We start from the raw sequence: 14,274 nt of genomic DNA, 5'->3' as shown, positions 1-14,274 counted from the left end.
TTTTCATGGGAACAGGAATAGTTAGAGAGATATCAACAAGATATGTTCTTTTAATCAAAGTTGTTTCATCTTTCTTTTTAATGGTGAAAACTTTTATTTTGTTAAGATTAGGTTGGTTTCCTTTAGGCTCAGGCTTGGATTCATCGTCCTTTTGCTTTCCCTTCTGTTCAGCTGATGAGTGAGATTTTTGAAGAAAAGTGGGATTAGCGTTAGAGCAGGATGAAGATGAATGAGTAGGAGTAGAATGACGAGGAGAGTTAGATTGAGAGAATTTGGATGGGGATTGACGTGTCATCCTTGCTGATGACTCTAGGTGACCCTTTTGCTTTTGATCGTCGGTGGGTTTAACCTTTAAGTCTTGTTTTCTTCTGACTTCATAACCGAACCTCTGAGTTCGGTTGGAGTAGTTCTTGGAACCGAACCTTTGGTTTCGGTTGAAATCCTTTTCAGAACCGAACCTTTGCTTTCGGTTGGTATTTTCATGCGAACCGAACCTTGGCTTTCGGTTGGTATCTTCTTGCGAACCGAACCTTGGCTTTCGGTTGTTGGAATCGTCATGCTTTCTTACGGGATTATTTTCATACTCCAGATTCTTCTCCTTGTGTGAATAGTATGCATTCTGGGAGTGCCAGAATTGTTTCCTTTCAGAAAGGTTTTTCCTGTACCTTAGGTTCCTTTCTATCTTTTTATCCCTCATCTGTTTAGGTTGATGATGAACGTTCGCTTTCGCTTTTGATGTAACCTTTGCCGATTCCTTTTGAACTTTAGGAGATTTTCTTTGAATCTTGGGAGCAGAGGGAATATCTGAAGAAGATTCAGTTTGTCCTGAGAAAGTGGAAGGAGTATCTGATGAAGTTTCACTTCGAGCTGTTGGCGTTGAAGGAATGTCTTCTTTTACTGAATGATCAACCTCTTGAGGAGTGTCTTTGGTACCACTTATGCTTGGTTCACTGAAATTATCAGGTTTGTTCAAGGGTTCAGGTATGTATCTCCCTTTCTTCATCCAAGAGGTTCTTTCAGATAGGCCAACGGTTTCGTTTCCATTGTCAATAGGAGCTTCCCAGAAGAACTCATCACAGCCATCAGCATTGTCTTCGTTAACAATAGCCGTGAGTTCAGCTGTCTGATGTTCGGTCACTCCTGTCACTCTGTATACCTGATTCGGAGTGGTTCTGACCTTTTGATAGACAACAGCCTTTTCTACTAATTTCGGGGACTTTTGTTGGGACAATCTTGCGAATTCCACAGAATTTTCAGAAATAAGATTTTTGTGGTTTTCAGTTTCGCTTTTCACAAATTCTGAGCAGTCAACCGTATCCTCTACAGAAATTTCACTCAAGTTTTCATCCTCGTTAAGCTCAGATGCGTTTTCAACATCAATTTTATTTTCTGAGCTTACTTTGGCATTTAGAGAGTCAAATTTTTGTATGGTTTCGGTTCTCAGTTTAAGTCTATCATTTTCGTCCAACAGATTTTTGAGCATGTCCTTATGATCTTTGGATTTAATGAAGGACTCAATTTTGTCCAGTCCGATTTGATAAGATGGGTTGACATCATCAGACGAAATCACACTCTCACAATTGTAAGCTTCGGCATCGATTTCATCCTCCTTAAATTCTAGGAATGGTAAAATCATACGGTGAATCTTTTTGCCTATCTCACAGTCCAAATGCAGTTGAGTAATATTAGAATATAAACGTTTAGCTATTAAACAAAAAACATTTCGTTGTTTTAACAATTTCAAATTGTCTCTCTGCAAATAAATGTTTTCGTCTTTGACTTTAATTAATTCCGACTCTTTTAACTCAATCCACATACGCCGCTCCTCACTCTTCGACGCCACCCTGCTTAATTGATCAGTCAGGTTAGAATTGGTGACTCTAGTTTGAGTTAAGCTACTATCTAAATGAGAAATTCTTGTGTTAACGTTTTTTAGATCTTTCTCATATGAGGATGATGGTACTTTAGATGAAATAAAAACAGATTGTACCTTCTTTATCAGTTCATCAAGCTCATTGAATTGTTGGCTGAGTGGTTTGGCTGTGAAGCACATATCTTCTTGCGCTTTCGGTCCATTGCTTCCTCCATCGGTATTATATCCCCTCATTTGGGATGCGCTTGACACCATGAAGCACTTTCCACCACTGCTTTCCTCCTTAGCCAAATAAGCCTTTCCATGAGTAGGCTTCCTCACTTCTTCGTCTTCTGAGTCAGTAGAGCAAACTTCGGTGCTACCGAACTCATCATTATTAACCGAACCCTGCACAATAAGAGCATTAATAGAAGGGTTAGCGGTAGACTTTTTCTTCCTCAACTCATCCAATCTCTTCTGCAGCACAGCTTCCTCATCCTTTCCATCGTCTTTTTCAGCCAGCTTCTTAAGAACACAGTCCTTTGCATAGTGGTTCTTGCCACCACAGTAGAAGCAGCTTACTCCGGAATCGCCATCTGCCTTCGGTTCCTTCTTGGACTCCTCAGCCTTCGGTTCATTATTTGCCTTTTCAGAGCTATAACTCCCCTGCCAGTTTCGGTTTTTGTTGCTGGGGAATCTCTTCTTTATGAACCTCTTAGGATTGGATACCATCATGGCATAATCCTCAGTTGTGAGGTCATATTCTTCCAAGTTGAGCTCTTCATCCTCCATCACAGCTTTACTTTTAGAGAGGAGAGCCAACGAACCAAGACTGGACACCACATTCTTCTCTTGAACAACAATCTTCTCTTGGGACTTTAGAATACCCACCAGTTTCGCCAAAGAGTATGATTTAAACTGTTCATGGGCTTTGACTGTAGACACCACTGCTCTCCATTCCGATCTCAGTCCGTTCAAGAAAGTAACCTTTTGTTCGATGAGCTTCCTGTCAATATCGTGTTTAATCATCTTGCTGAGAAGATGATTGAAGCGATCAAACGTCTGGGTCACGGTTTCTTCGGCCCCTTGCCTGAATTCTCCAAACTCAGATAGAAGCAAGGTTTGGATGGAGTGTTCAAGATCTTCGTCTGTTGAATACAGTTCGCGAAGTCTATCCCACACTTCCTTCGCCGTAGTGCATGAGCTGACTAGTCTGAATGTGTCGGACTGAAGGGCGAATCGGATCAACCTTAGTGCCTTAATATTGCACTGGAATTTATCTTTCTCATCCTGCGCAATATTCGTCACGTCCTTGAGCAAATCGTTGTAATCTTTTTGCGTCTTAATAACTCTGGATGTCGCGGAATGAGAAAACGGCCCATTGATAATGGCTTCCCATATGAGAAAACCATTGTCCTCCGATCCAATCACGTAATCTTCAAAATGATGTGCCCATACTTCATAGTCATGGGTGTATAAGATTGGAATCTTTGTCGTCGATCCAATGCTGTTGGAGATGTTAATGGGGTTTGATTGCGTTGCGTCCATAATGATCGAAATAACCTGTTCAAAGATCAGACTTGTAATAAAGCAGATTAGGGCAAAACAATAAATACTAAGATACGTCAATTAAGATGACGGCTCAATAAATATCGATGATTGCGGAAAACCCTAATGATAATCTTTTTCACAGAAAAGAAGTGTATAGATTACACAGCCTCCTGCTCTGATACCAATTGATGAGATTTAAAACACAATAGCTTTTAATCTATAAAGATCGATTAGATCTTGAACAAGTGTGTGAAAGTGAAACTGTAAGAACGCAATGTAAATATCAAGGAAGAACACAATATTAAGAGCAAACAGCTTGAATCAAACGTGTTGAATGATTTAAATAAAATCCTTAGAAGAGCTCGATTAAGAACATCAACTGTAAAGGATTAGAAGATTACAAGAGAGCAAATACGTAAAACTCTGAAGCGCTAAAACAGAAATCTTGAATCTTAACCTAATATGCATGAAAGCGATAACTTATATACTATACATAAAAGGCTATCGGTTGGACAGGCCCAAACCGGTGAATACAAGGCTAATCTACGAGCCCAAAAGACGCAATACAAAATAGAACTTCAGCCCAACAAATCTCAAGCAAATCTGTCCTCATAGAGAGAAACTGAACTAGCACACAATGTTAACTTCATACAATCATGCATAACTCAAACATGCTATCCTACTGCTGTCTACTCAATTCTACCATGCAGTTTCTCATACACTGAAGCACATAAAGTAGGCACATAAGGCATCACTCCTAGATCCTTAGTCTTATTCTAGCATGATGTTCTACTGAAACTGATAAACATAACATAAGCTTGTATGGGTACTTTAGGGAATACTTACTTGAGCTCGGCTGGTCGCGCACATCACACACTTCGTTCCTTCTTAAAACTCTTTACTTAGCTTTTTAGAAAATATTTTCTTCTTTAAAATCTTTTAGTCCCTCGATTTGAGTTCAGACACCCCTGAAGGTGTGTCCGAATCCCTCAAACCAAGGCTCTAATACCAACTTGTAACGTCCCAAAATAGGAGTCAAAATTTTCACATTAAAAACATATACTTTGCAAACATTAGAAATAAACATTCACCGATCATATCATTTCATAAAAGATGTCGTGTGTCTACAAACCATTTTATAAAACATAATAATGTCAGAGTACAAATCCCCAGGAAGATCTCATAGTGCGGAATACAAAGCGTGTATGTGATGTGCCACTACCGCGCCAACTCCTTCCCCTTCGAAGAAGAGGTACCTGAAACCAAAATTGTAAACTGTAAGCACGAAGCTTAGTGAGTTCCCCCATCATACCACATACCATACAATCACATATCATACATACTTCCGGGCAATTCTGGGGTGCCCGACCTACCCGGTACGGCCATTCTGGGGTGCCGACCTACCCGTGTCAAGCAGTTCTGGGGTGCTGACTACCCATGTCAAGCCATTCTGGGGTGCTCACTACCCATCGGTCCTAACAACCGATCCTCGGGGACTATTTCACTCCCTACTGCTACTATCACATATATCATAACATAGCATATTATCAGACATATCCGGGGTGTCCGATCTACCCTTCGGTCCTAACGACCGAACTTGGGGACTATTCCCCTCCTACTACCACTATCACATATAACATCATGCCAGCATATAAACATATCATCACATACTGTCAGACATATCTAGGGTGTCTGACCTACACTTCGGTCCTAACAACCGAACTCTACCACTATCACATATACATATCATGCCAGCATATAACATATCAGGTAGTAGCAAACCTAGATGATATCACAAAGACAATCATCTAACATACAACTCCTACTGTTGGGCCGGCATTGTGGTCGTAGACCCACCGCTACTAGAGGGTAACTCACCTCGAACTAGCTGTTGATCTGTGCGGGAACTGACTGTCTTGTGCGGCTGCTGCTCCGGAAATCCTCCGGCTATAATTCCCACAAAACACTCAGTCAAATATTGCTAACCGACCTCAGGGTAAAATGACCATTTACCCCTAACTAAGCCAAGAGTCAAAGTCAAAGTCAACTTCCAGTTGACCCAACTCTCTGAGTTGGCTCGCCAACTCGTCGAGTCCCTATCCATTCGATTGACCATAATCCCGTCTCTACTCGTCGAGTTAGGCATTGACTCGACGAGTTTCCTTCTAAACTGATGTCCAATAGTCCTTCGTCCTACTCGCCGAGTTGTATGAACAACTCGTCGAGTTCATCTTTATCCGAAGAACACTCTATGCTGAGACTCGCCGAGTTGTATGAACAACTCACCGAGTCTGTTTTTGAGGCAAGAAGATTGCCTTGGGCTCGCCGAGTCAGGGCATTGACTCGCCGAGTTCCTTCATGGGTGAGTCTGGCTTCCGACTCACTGAGTCCCCCCCCCCATGACTCACGACTCCACTCAGCAAACACGAAAAGGGGGAAAACTTAGGGACTCGCGACTCGACTCGCCAAGTCTTTCACATGCAATTACTATATACTCGATTTTGCTTCGATCCAGCTCATTCCATACGTAGATCTGAGTTCTTAGGGTTTGTTTAACACGTAAAGTTTCCAACTTTACGTGTAAATAAACACCAATGAAGGTTTTAGGGCTCAAAATGCACTAAAAGAGTAGATCTAGGGCTTTCATGCAATATGGCTCCATAAAGGCAGTAGATCCGAGCTCCTGGAGCTCAATCATGCCTAGATCTAAAGGTTAATCAAGTTATCACAAACCCTAATTCATAATCAAGCTTGGAAATGGCTCAAGAAGGACTTTAATAGACCTCTAAGGGACTTTTAGCATGAAAACAGAAAGAAACTGAGTTATACCTCAACGAATCTCTGAAATAACACCAAGATGTCTTGCCTCCTTCTTCTCCTCTTGATCTACTCTCCTTTTTCTCTCAGAAACTTCAAGAAATCACACCAAAGCAGTTAAATCTCACAAGGAACGAGGTTAGGACAATATAGGGAGCTCTGAGGGTGAAGGGGGCGAGCTTTGGGGGCGCATATGATGGTTTAAATAGGGTGCAAACCCTTAAAATTAGGGTTTCATCAGACAGCAGGGACTTACCAAGTCTAGATTATGGACTCGCCGAGTCGCCAACTTAAACGTGTTCCATATCTCGACTCTACTCGGCGAGTCGGGCCTACAACTCGCCGAGTCCAAGGCTAAAATGCAAAATACATCGATAAATTTTACATACCAGGAACCAGGTGCTACAACTAACCTCATCCTAGGCTTGTCCTAAGGTAGTCTCCGACCTACTCTCGGCCATCAGCTGCACAAGGAGTCCCTACCATATTCCCTAACTAGCTTGCGAATACTATTACATGTTCGCTTACTAGTTAGTTAAAGCTAGTGGGAATCCCTATAAGCACAAAGCAGGCAGCATTCGTGCATTAAGTAACCACTTCCAAGCAAAACCTAATCAGGCTATCATAATGCCAACTAACCAGCCCTAGCATACAGCTCTATAAGCTCATACATCAGGCATATAAGGCATCCTTCCTAGATCATAGCCCTATTCTAGCATGCAGTTCTCATAATCACATAACAGGCTTACAAGGCATCCTTCCTAGATCCTTAGCCCTATTCTAGCATGTAGTTCACATAATCATCTCATATAACGTAACATAACACGTATGAGTATCTTGGGGAAAACTTACTTGAGCTCAGCCGGTCGCACGCATCACACACCTTATTCTTTCTCAAAACTCTTTATTTATTTTTTAAATTTTTGAAAACTATTTTCTTATAAAAATCCTTCAAGCCCTTGATTTGAGTCCAGACACCCCTCCCCCCCCCCCCCCCCTGAAGGTGTGCCCGAATCCCTCAAACCAAGGCTCTAATACCAACTTTTAACATCCCAAAAACCAAGACCAAAAATTTTTGTTTTAATTATAATGCTCATAAAGTTTGTTTGAAGAAAACATTGCTGATATCACATTGTTTCATAAACCATAGTTACATGTCTCAAAACCCATAATGTCAAATAGTAAAAATATCAGAGCACAATCCCAGAAATCTCAAATGTGGAATCATGTGTGTGCGATGCGCTGCTACCCTGCTGGCTCCTTCCCTTTAGATGAAGAGGTACCTGAAACCAAAACTGAAAACTATAAGCACAAAACTTAGTGAGTTCCCCCATCATACCACATACCAAACAAACTACATTCTGTTGGGCAATTATGGGGTGCCCGACCGACCCATGTCAAGCAGTTCTGGGGTGCTTACTTACCTTCCGGTCTATCTCAACCGGCAAGGGGGCTATTTCACCCCTACTACTAGCAAATTATAATCATACTATCATGCTATCATAATCATACTATCAAGCATTCCTGGGGTACTAACCTACCCTTCGGCCCTAACAACCGAGGCGGGGGACTATTCCCCTCCTACTACCGCTATCACATACATCATATCATACTAGCACATAAAGCACATCTGGTAATACCAACCTAGATAATTATCACACAGACAATCATCTAAAGACAATCCCTGTTGGTGGGCTGGCATTGTGGCTATAGACCCACCTCTACTGGAAGGTAACTCACCTCGAAAAACGAGTGTCGAATCTCATGGATAGTAGTCTCTAATAGCTGCTCTGATGACTCCTAGCTAACATAAACACATTAACACCTGATCAGAGTCTATAACACAACTTGGGGGAAAATGACCATTTTACCTTTTGGTCTAATTGGGACATTCAAGAGTCCCAATTCTAATCTATTAATCCCAGTCCTCCAATGGCCTATTAAAGACCCCTTAAGGCCTAATAATTTCCCAATTCCTGATTTGGGCCTCATCCCCTTAATTGGGCCCAAAAGCTCCAAGTCCCAAAGGTAACAATTCCAAGGGTCCAATCTTGGCCTAATAGTCCCAATGCTCTAGTTCCAGATTTTTAAGTCCAAATTTGTACTTCTCAGTGGGCCAGAGGGCCCCAAGCCCAGGCCCAGATCCTTAAGGCCCAAAAGCCCATGGTTTCCATCCTGCACACGTACGTGCGGCGTACCTGGCAACTACGCCCAGCGTACTCTTGGCCGCAAATGGAGGTTGACCATAAACGGTAACTGACCGTGAACCACCCCAGTACACGCAACATATTAGGGTTTACACTTAGCATACTACCCAGTTTCCTTGGGACTTCACTACTGACTTAATCCATTAAGTCTTTATTTCCAAAATGTAGATCTAGGTCCTTTAAGGCCTCCCAAGCCATAAAGTTATGAACTTTAGGTGCTTGCATGTACGGTTTTGGTCAAAACATGATTTTGGTCCATTATACAAACTTTAAGACCATCTACCCCTTGCATGGTGTTGGCTTAACCACCAAGATCCAATTTTTATGACCCTAGGTGCTTCTAAGAGTCTAAAAGGACAGCTCTTATGCTCTGGAACCAACACTACTCAAGCACTCCCAACACTGGGATCTACAATCTCTTGGTGGATCCTTGCTTCTTCTTCAAGCTCCTTTCTTTTCTTCTCACTAAAACAACACACAAACACTCTCAAATGGCTTCTAGAACACAAAGGCACACAAAGGGAGCTAGGGTTTTCGTGGTGGCTGGGTAAGAGTGAAGGGAGGCTGAACCAACAGGGATTATGTTCTTTATATAGGGAGCAAACTCTAATTTTAGGGTTTAATGATATGCACATGTACGTTGGGCGTACTCCTGGTACGTTGGGCGTACGTGCATGGCTTTCGTTGTTTCCTTTTCCTGAGTACGCTGAGCGTGCATAGCAATATACGCCCCGCATACAAGGTTCCTCATGCCACTCTTAAGGGGCCGATGTAACATCCCAAAAATACAAGCCAAAAATTTTATTTTTAAATATGTTATTATGAAACCAGCAGTATCATAAAACATCCATAATATCATGGCATGCGAAAACCAAAGTAGAAATAATCAAAACATGTTATCATAAAACAATATCATAGTATAATCCCAAATATCTCATGTGCGGAAAACCATAGTGTGATGCGTTGAGATCGAGTCGACTCCTTTCCTTTAAAAACAAAGTAGGTGAAACCAAAACTGAAAACCGTAAGCACGAAGCTTAGTGACTTCCCCCATCATACCACACACCACACAATAACATACTGTCAGGCAATTTTGGGGTGCCTGACTTACCCAGGTCAAGCCATTCTGGGGTGCTAAACTTACCCGTCGGTCTATTTCACCTGAGTACTGGGGACTATTTCACCCCTACCATTACCACGCAATAATATAACACACATATACTGCCAGACAATTCTGGGGCGCCTGACCTACCCAGGTCAAGCCATTATAAGGTGCTTGACTTACCCATCGGTCCCTACGACCGACATACGAGGACTATTTCACCTCCTACTAATACCACATAATATCATAGCATAATCATACTGTCAGGAAATTTTGGGGTGCCCGACCTACCCTTCGGTCCTAACAACTGAACTTGGGGACTATTTTCCCCCTACTACCACTATCACATATAACATATCATGCTAGCACATAAACATATCAGGTAGTAACAAACCTAGATGAATATCACAGAGACAATCATCTAACATACAACTCCAACTGGTGGGCCGGCATTGTGGCCATACACCCACCGCTACTGGAAGGTAACTCACCTCACACTACTGAAGTCCCGTAGACACAATCCCAGCTACTGGTTGACAGATTCTCGAACTGTCAATATCAAACATCACCCTATTAATAATTGGGTCCCAAAAAAAAATCATACGTCCATGTTGGGGTAAAAGACTGATTTACCCCTATCTTGGCGTGATTGAAGCCCAAGGCCCAATCCAAAGTCCCAAAAGTTAACTATGGGTCAAAGCCCAACACATGGCCCAATTTTCCAAATTGGGCCTGATAAGTGCATAATTAGTTCATATTAAGTATATATTTTTATTCATTTATTAGTTTAATTATCGCATATTATGGACAAAAGGTACTTAAAAGTGTTAAATTATGTTTTTCAGTCCTAAGATGAAGCTTGGAAGCGAAAGGAAGCGGGAGAAACAGTTAGAAGATCGAGAATGGAATAAAGAAGGAAAACACTAAAAAAGGAACCTACTCGGCGAGTCATAACTTCTACTCGGCGAGTCCAATCGAAGGATCGAGAAGATAATGACTCGGGATCCCAGAGAGTTATCGCAATACGGGGAATGTGAGAGGGACTCGACGAGTCACCAGTTGACTCGACGAGTCGATTCGTATATTTAAAGATAATTCCACAGATCGATAAGGGAGAGTTCTGGGACGATTCAGAAGTGCTTTGCTACGATTGAGAAGCCTGAAAAACCCTAGAAGACGACGAAGGAAGCTAGAATTCAATTCCGGAGAGTAATTAAGGCAAAATTTCATCGTTCCACTTATTCTTTTGTTTATTCATCATGATTAAGCAACTTGACTTTGATTGTTTGCTGTTATTTACTTTAATTATGAGCTAAAACCTTTAGACTCTGTTTGGGGATACAAAGTTGACAATATGGTTTGATTGATTGGTAGGATTAATTCCAAGTTGGGGAATTTTTGTTATTTTAGCTTGCTAAAGAACCTTGTGTGTGAATAATAATTAATTTTCTGTTAATAGGAAGATAATTGATTAGCATGAACATCTATTGATTATTGTCCTCATATGATATATTGTGACCACATAGTCATATGTCTAGGATTAATGAATATGAAACTACAATTAATAAGAAAATTGAGTAAATTCATGTGCAAGCTTGTAAGATGACTATCAAACAAGAGGTTAATTAAAAAGAATAAATTAGTTAACTATTGCAAGTCTAACTTAACCCGAATAATTAATCTAGTAAATATAATTAAATTAGACAATTGGCCACTATTTGAGTTAGTTTATTTGCTAAGGATTAGGGTAGTGAACACAAATCTAATCACTTGAATCGGTAACCAACGAAAGAATTAATCCATTGCAGTATTACCTTTAAAATCAACCATAGAGTTAACCAAGTTGAACTAAACAGAAGTTCCTTTCCAATTATTGAATCTAGTTAAATCGTTATTTTATAGTTTTAAATTAGTAATAATTAGTAAGTTTCTACTCTTATAAAACTAGAGAAAAACCCCTGCTTCTTGATTAACTTAGATTAAATTAGTTTTTAGTTTAATTTGTCGTTCCCTGTGTTCAATACCCTGCTTATTTAGCTATGCCACAATTGATAGGTTCACTGCCTTTTGTGTGTTATTTGATAATTAAAAGTAGGTTTAAAACTAGTTGGTTTCACACACATCAGGGCCCAAACATTTATAAGGTCTCACCATAAGGCCCAACCATTTAGTCCAGTCTAACATTCAACATTCTAATGGCCCAATATCACATAATCATAAAGGACCAAACTATGGCCCAATTTTCAAAATTAGACACAACTCCTCATATGGGCCTTACTTCAAAGCCCATTAATTATTCTAGTCCATTTGCTTGATTTTGGATGGCCCATTAATAACACAATCATCAAGGCCCAATAGAACGGCCCAATATTAAACCCAAGTGAAATTAGGGTTTCACATAAAATAACGATTAGGGTTAAGTGTTTCTCACTTAACCCATTAATGACTTAATCCATTAAGTCCATCACTCTTCTAAATAACTCATACGGTGTGATTGGGCTTAATACACACATCCATTCCAATGGCCCAAATGTGGGTCCCGATAAGTCCAAGCCCATAAATCCAATATTAGGGTTTTCTAAACCCTAATTAGGGTTTCCAACCCTATTTTAGCCCAATAAGCCAACTAGCTAGGTCTTTTGATCAAGTAAGGTTCATTAGGACCATTAGGGATTCAAGCATCCCAAATAAATCAACACAACAAAGCAAAGCACACTGCCACCCGACACGGCGTCTAGTGGCGGCAGCCACCAACCTACGGTGGTGGTTTTGATATTTTCATTATTATTTTGGGCATCATTTACAATATACAACTTAATAACAACACACACACTAATATAAACCTACACACAAAGTCACCCTTGTGGTGGCCGGTGGTGGTACACGGTGGCAGTGGTGGTTTTTCCGACCAACTAAAAATCCAGACAACACCCTCTCACAGCAGCAATGAACACAAACGCACCAAAATACACACATGGCAGCATCAGTGACAGATTATGGTGACAGCCGACACCGTAAGGTGGTGGCGGTGGTTCTCTTGATTCTCAGTCGAGCTTCTACATGCAAACACGATCTAAAAACCACACCCATTCGTGACACAGCCCCGTCATGAACAGATGTAAGTCAGCAGTCCACATTGAACACAGAAACAAAACTGCAACCATCATTCTCGGCGACGAGCAACAGCCGGAGGCGACAACAACGTGACGACGATGGCGTAGGCTGGGGCAGCAACAGAAGAGACGTGAAGAGAGAGTGTGTGACCCACCCATGAACCGCAAAAGCACCCACAAACCACGTTTCCCGATATCGTTGTGCCTTCTTCGTCTTCGCCGACGACGGAACATGGCGACTGCTCCGATGATCCTTCAGTGGTAGCGAGGAGGTGACGGCTGAGGGTGGAGAAGATAACGTGGCGGCTGAGACATAGCAACTAGGTTTAGGGTTTGTCATGGAGAAGGCAACGGGTTTAATACCTATGTCCCATACAAACTTCATGAGGATTGATGCTTCCATCCCCTCCCATCTCTAACCTATACAATCCAAGTCCATATTTGACTCTTTTAACCCTCAGCATTAAAATCCCTTACAACTTAGGAACAAAATTTACCAAACATCCCCCAATATCTTAATTATGACATATTCAGCCCTTCCACTTCTTTTCCTTTTAAATTAAATCCAAATAATTACCACGGAGCCCTAGTCTTCATAAATATTTATAAATTGAGTCCGGAACATACACTACTAACCTGATGTCGTTGTGCCAGCGAAACAGTACGTTGGGAGTTTGCCAAAATGCAACAAGTGCAACTTCCACCATAACGGACCCTGTCGGGAAATGTAGTGTGCTAAGTCCAACAGGAAGGGGCACATTGCCCGTTTTTTCAAAGCTCCAACTAGACTACTCACCCAGGTCCCTGGCATGCTTCGGGTGTGGTGAGGTTGGTCACTACAAGAGGAACTGCCTGAAGGCAGGGAACGTTGGTGGAGTGGGAAGGGTTTTGGCGATAGGCCATGAGGAAGCGGTAGCAGACCCTACAATGGTCACTGGTACGTTTCTCCTCGATAACTCTTATGCATGCATACTATTTCATAATGGAGCGGAGAGGAGTTTTGTGAACCAAAAATTTGCACACTTACTTAAACAACAGCCACGAGCACTAAAAGAACCGTTCACCGTACAAATGGATAACGGAAAGACTGAGAGCACTAGCTATATAAAAGCCCAGAAGTACTTATGGAAGGAATTTCATGCATTCCTTGTTCATGTAGTTGATATGGGCCAAGAGGCGAAAGACATAAAGAGCATCCCAGAAGTACGCGACTTTCCTGACGTCTTTCCCGAAGAACTACCAGGATTACCACCACAACGTCAAGTCGAGTTCAAAATTGACTTAGTTCCAGGTGCTTCCCCATTAGCAAAATCGCCCTATCGACTAGCACTAGCTGAGATGCAGGAGCTATCAGGTCAACTAAACGAACTGCTCAACAAGGGATTTATTATACCAAGCTTCTCACCCTAGGGAGCATCGGTCTTGTTCGTAAAGAAGAAACATGGATCATTCCATATGTGCATCGACTACCGAGAACTAAACAAACTTACTGTCAAGAATCGATACCCTCTACCACGTATAGAAGACTTATTCGACTAACTGCAAGGTGCGAACTACTTTTCAAAGATTGATCTAAGATCCGGGTAACACCAGTTATGAGTTTTAGAGGAAGATGTTCCCAAAACAGCCTTC

This window comes from Lactuca sativa, chromosome 7 (genome assembly GCF_002870075.4).
Source record: "Lactuca sativa cultivar Salinas chromosome 7, Lsat_Salinas_v11, whole genome shotgun sequence".
In the NCBI taxonomy this organism is placed as follows: domain Eukaryota; kingdom Viridiplantae; phylum Streptophyta; class Magnoliopsida; order Asterales; family Asteraceae; genus Lactuca; species Lactuca sativa.
Note: the sequence above shows the minus strand (reverse complement) of the source record.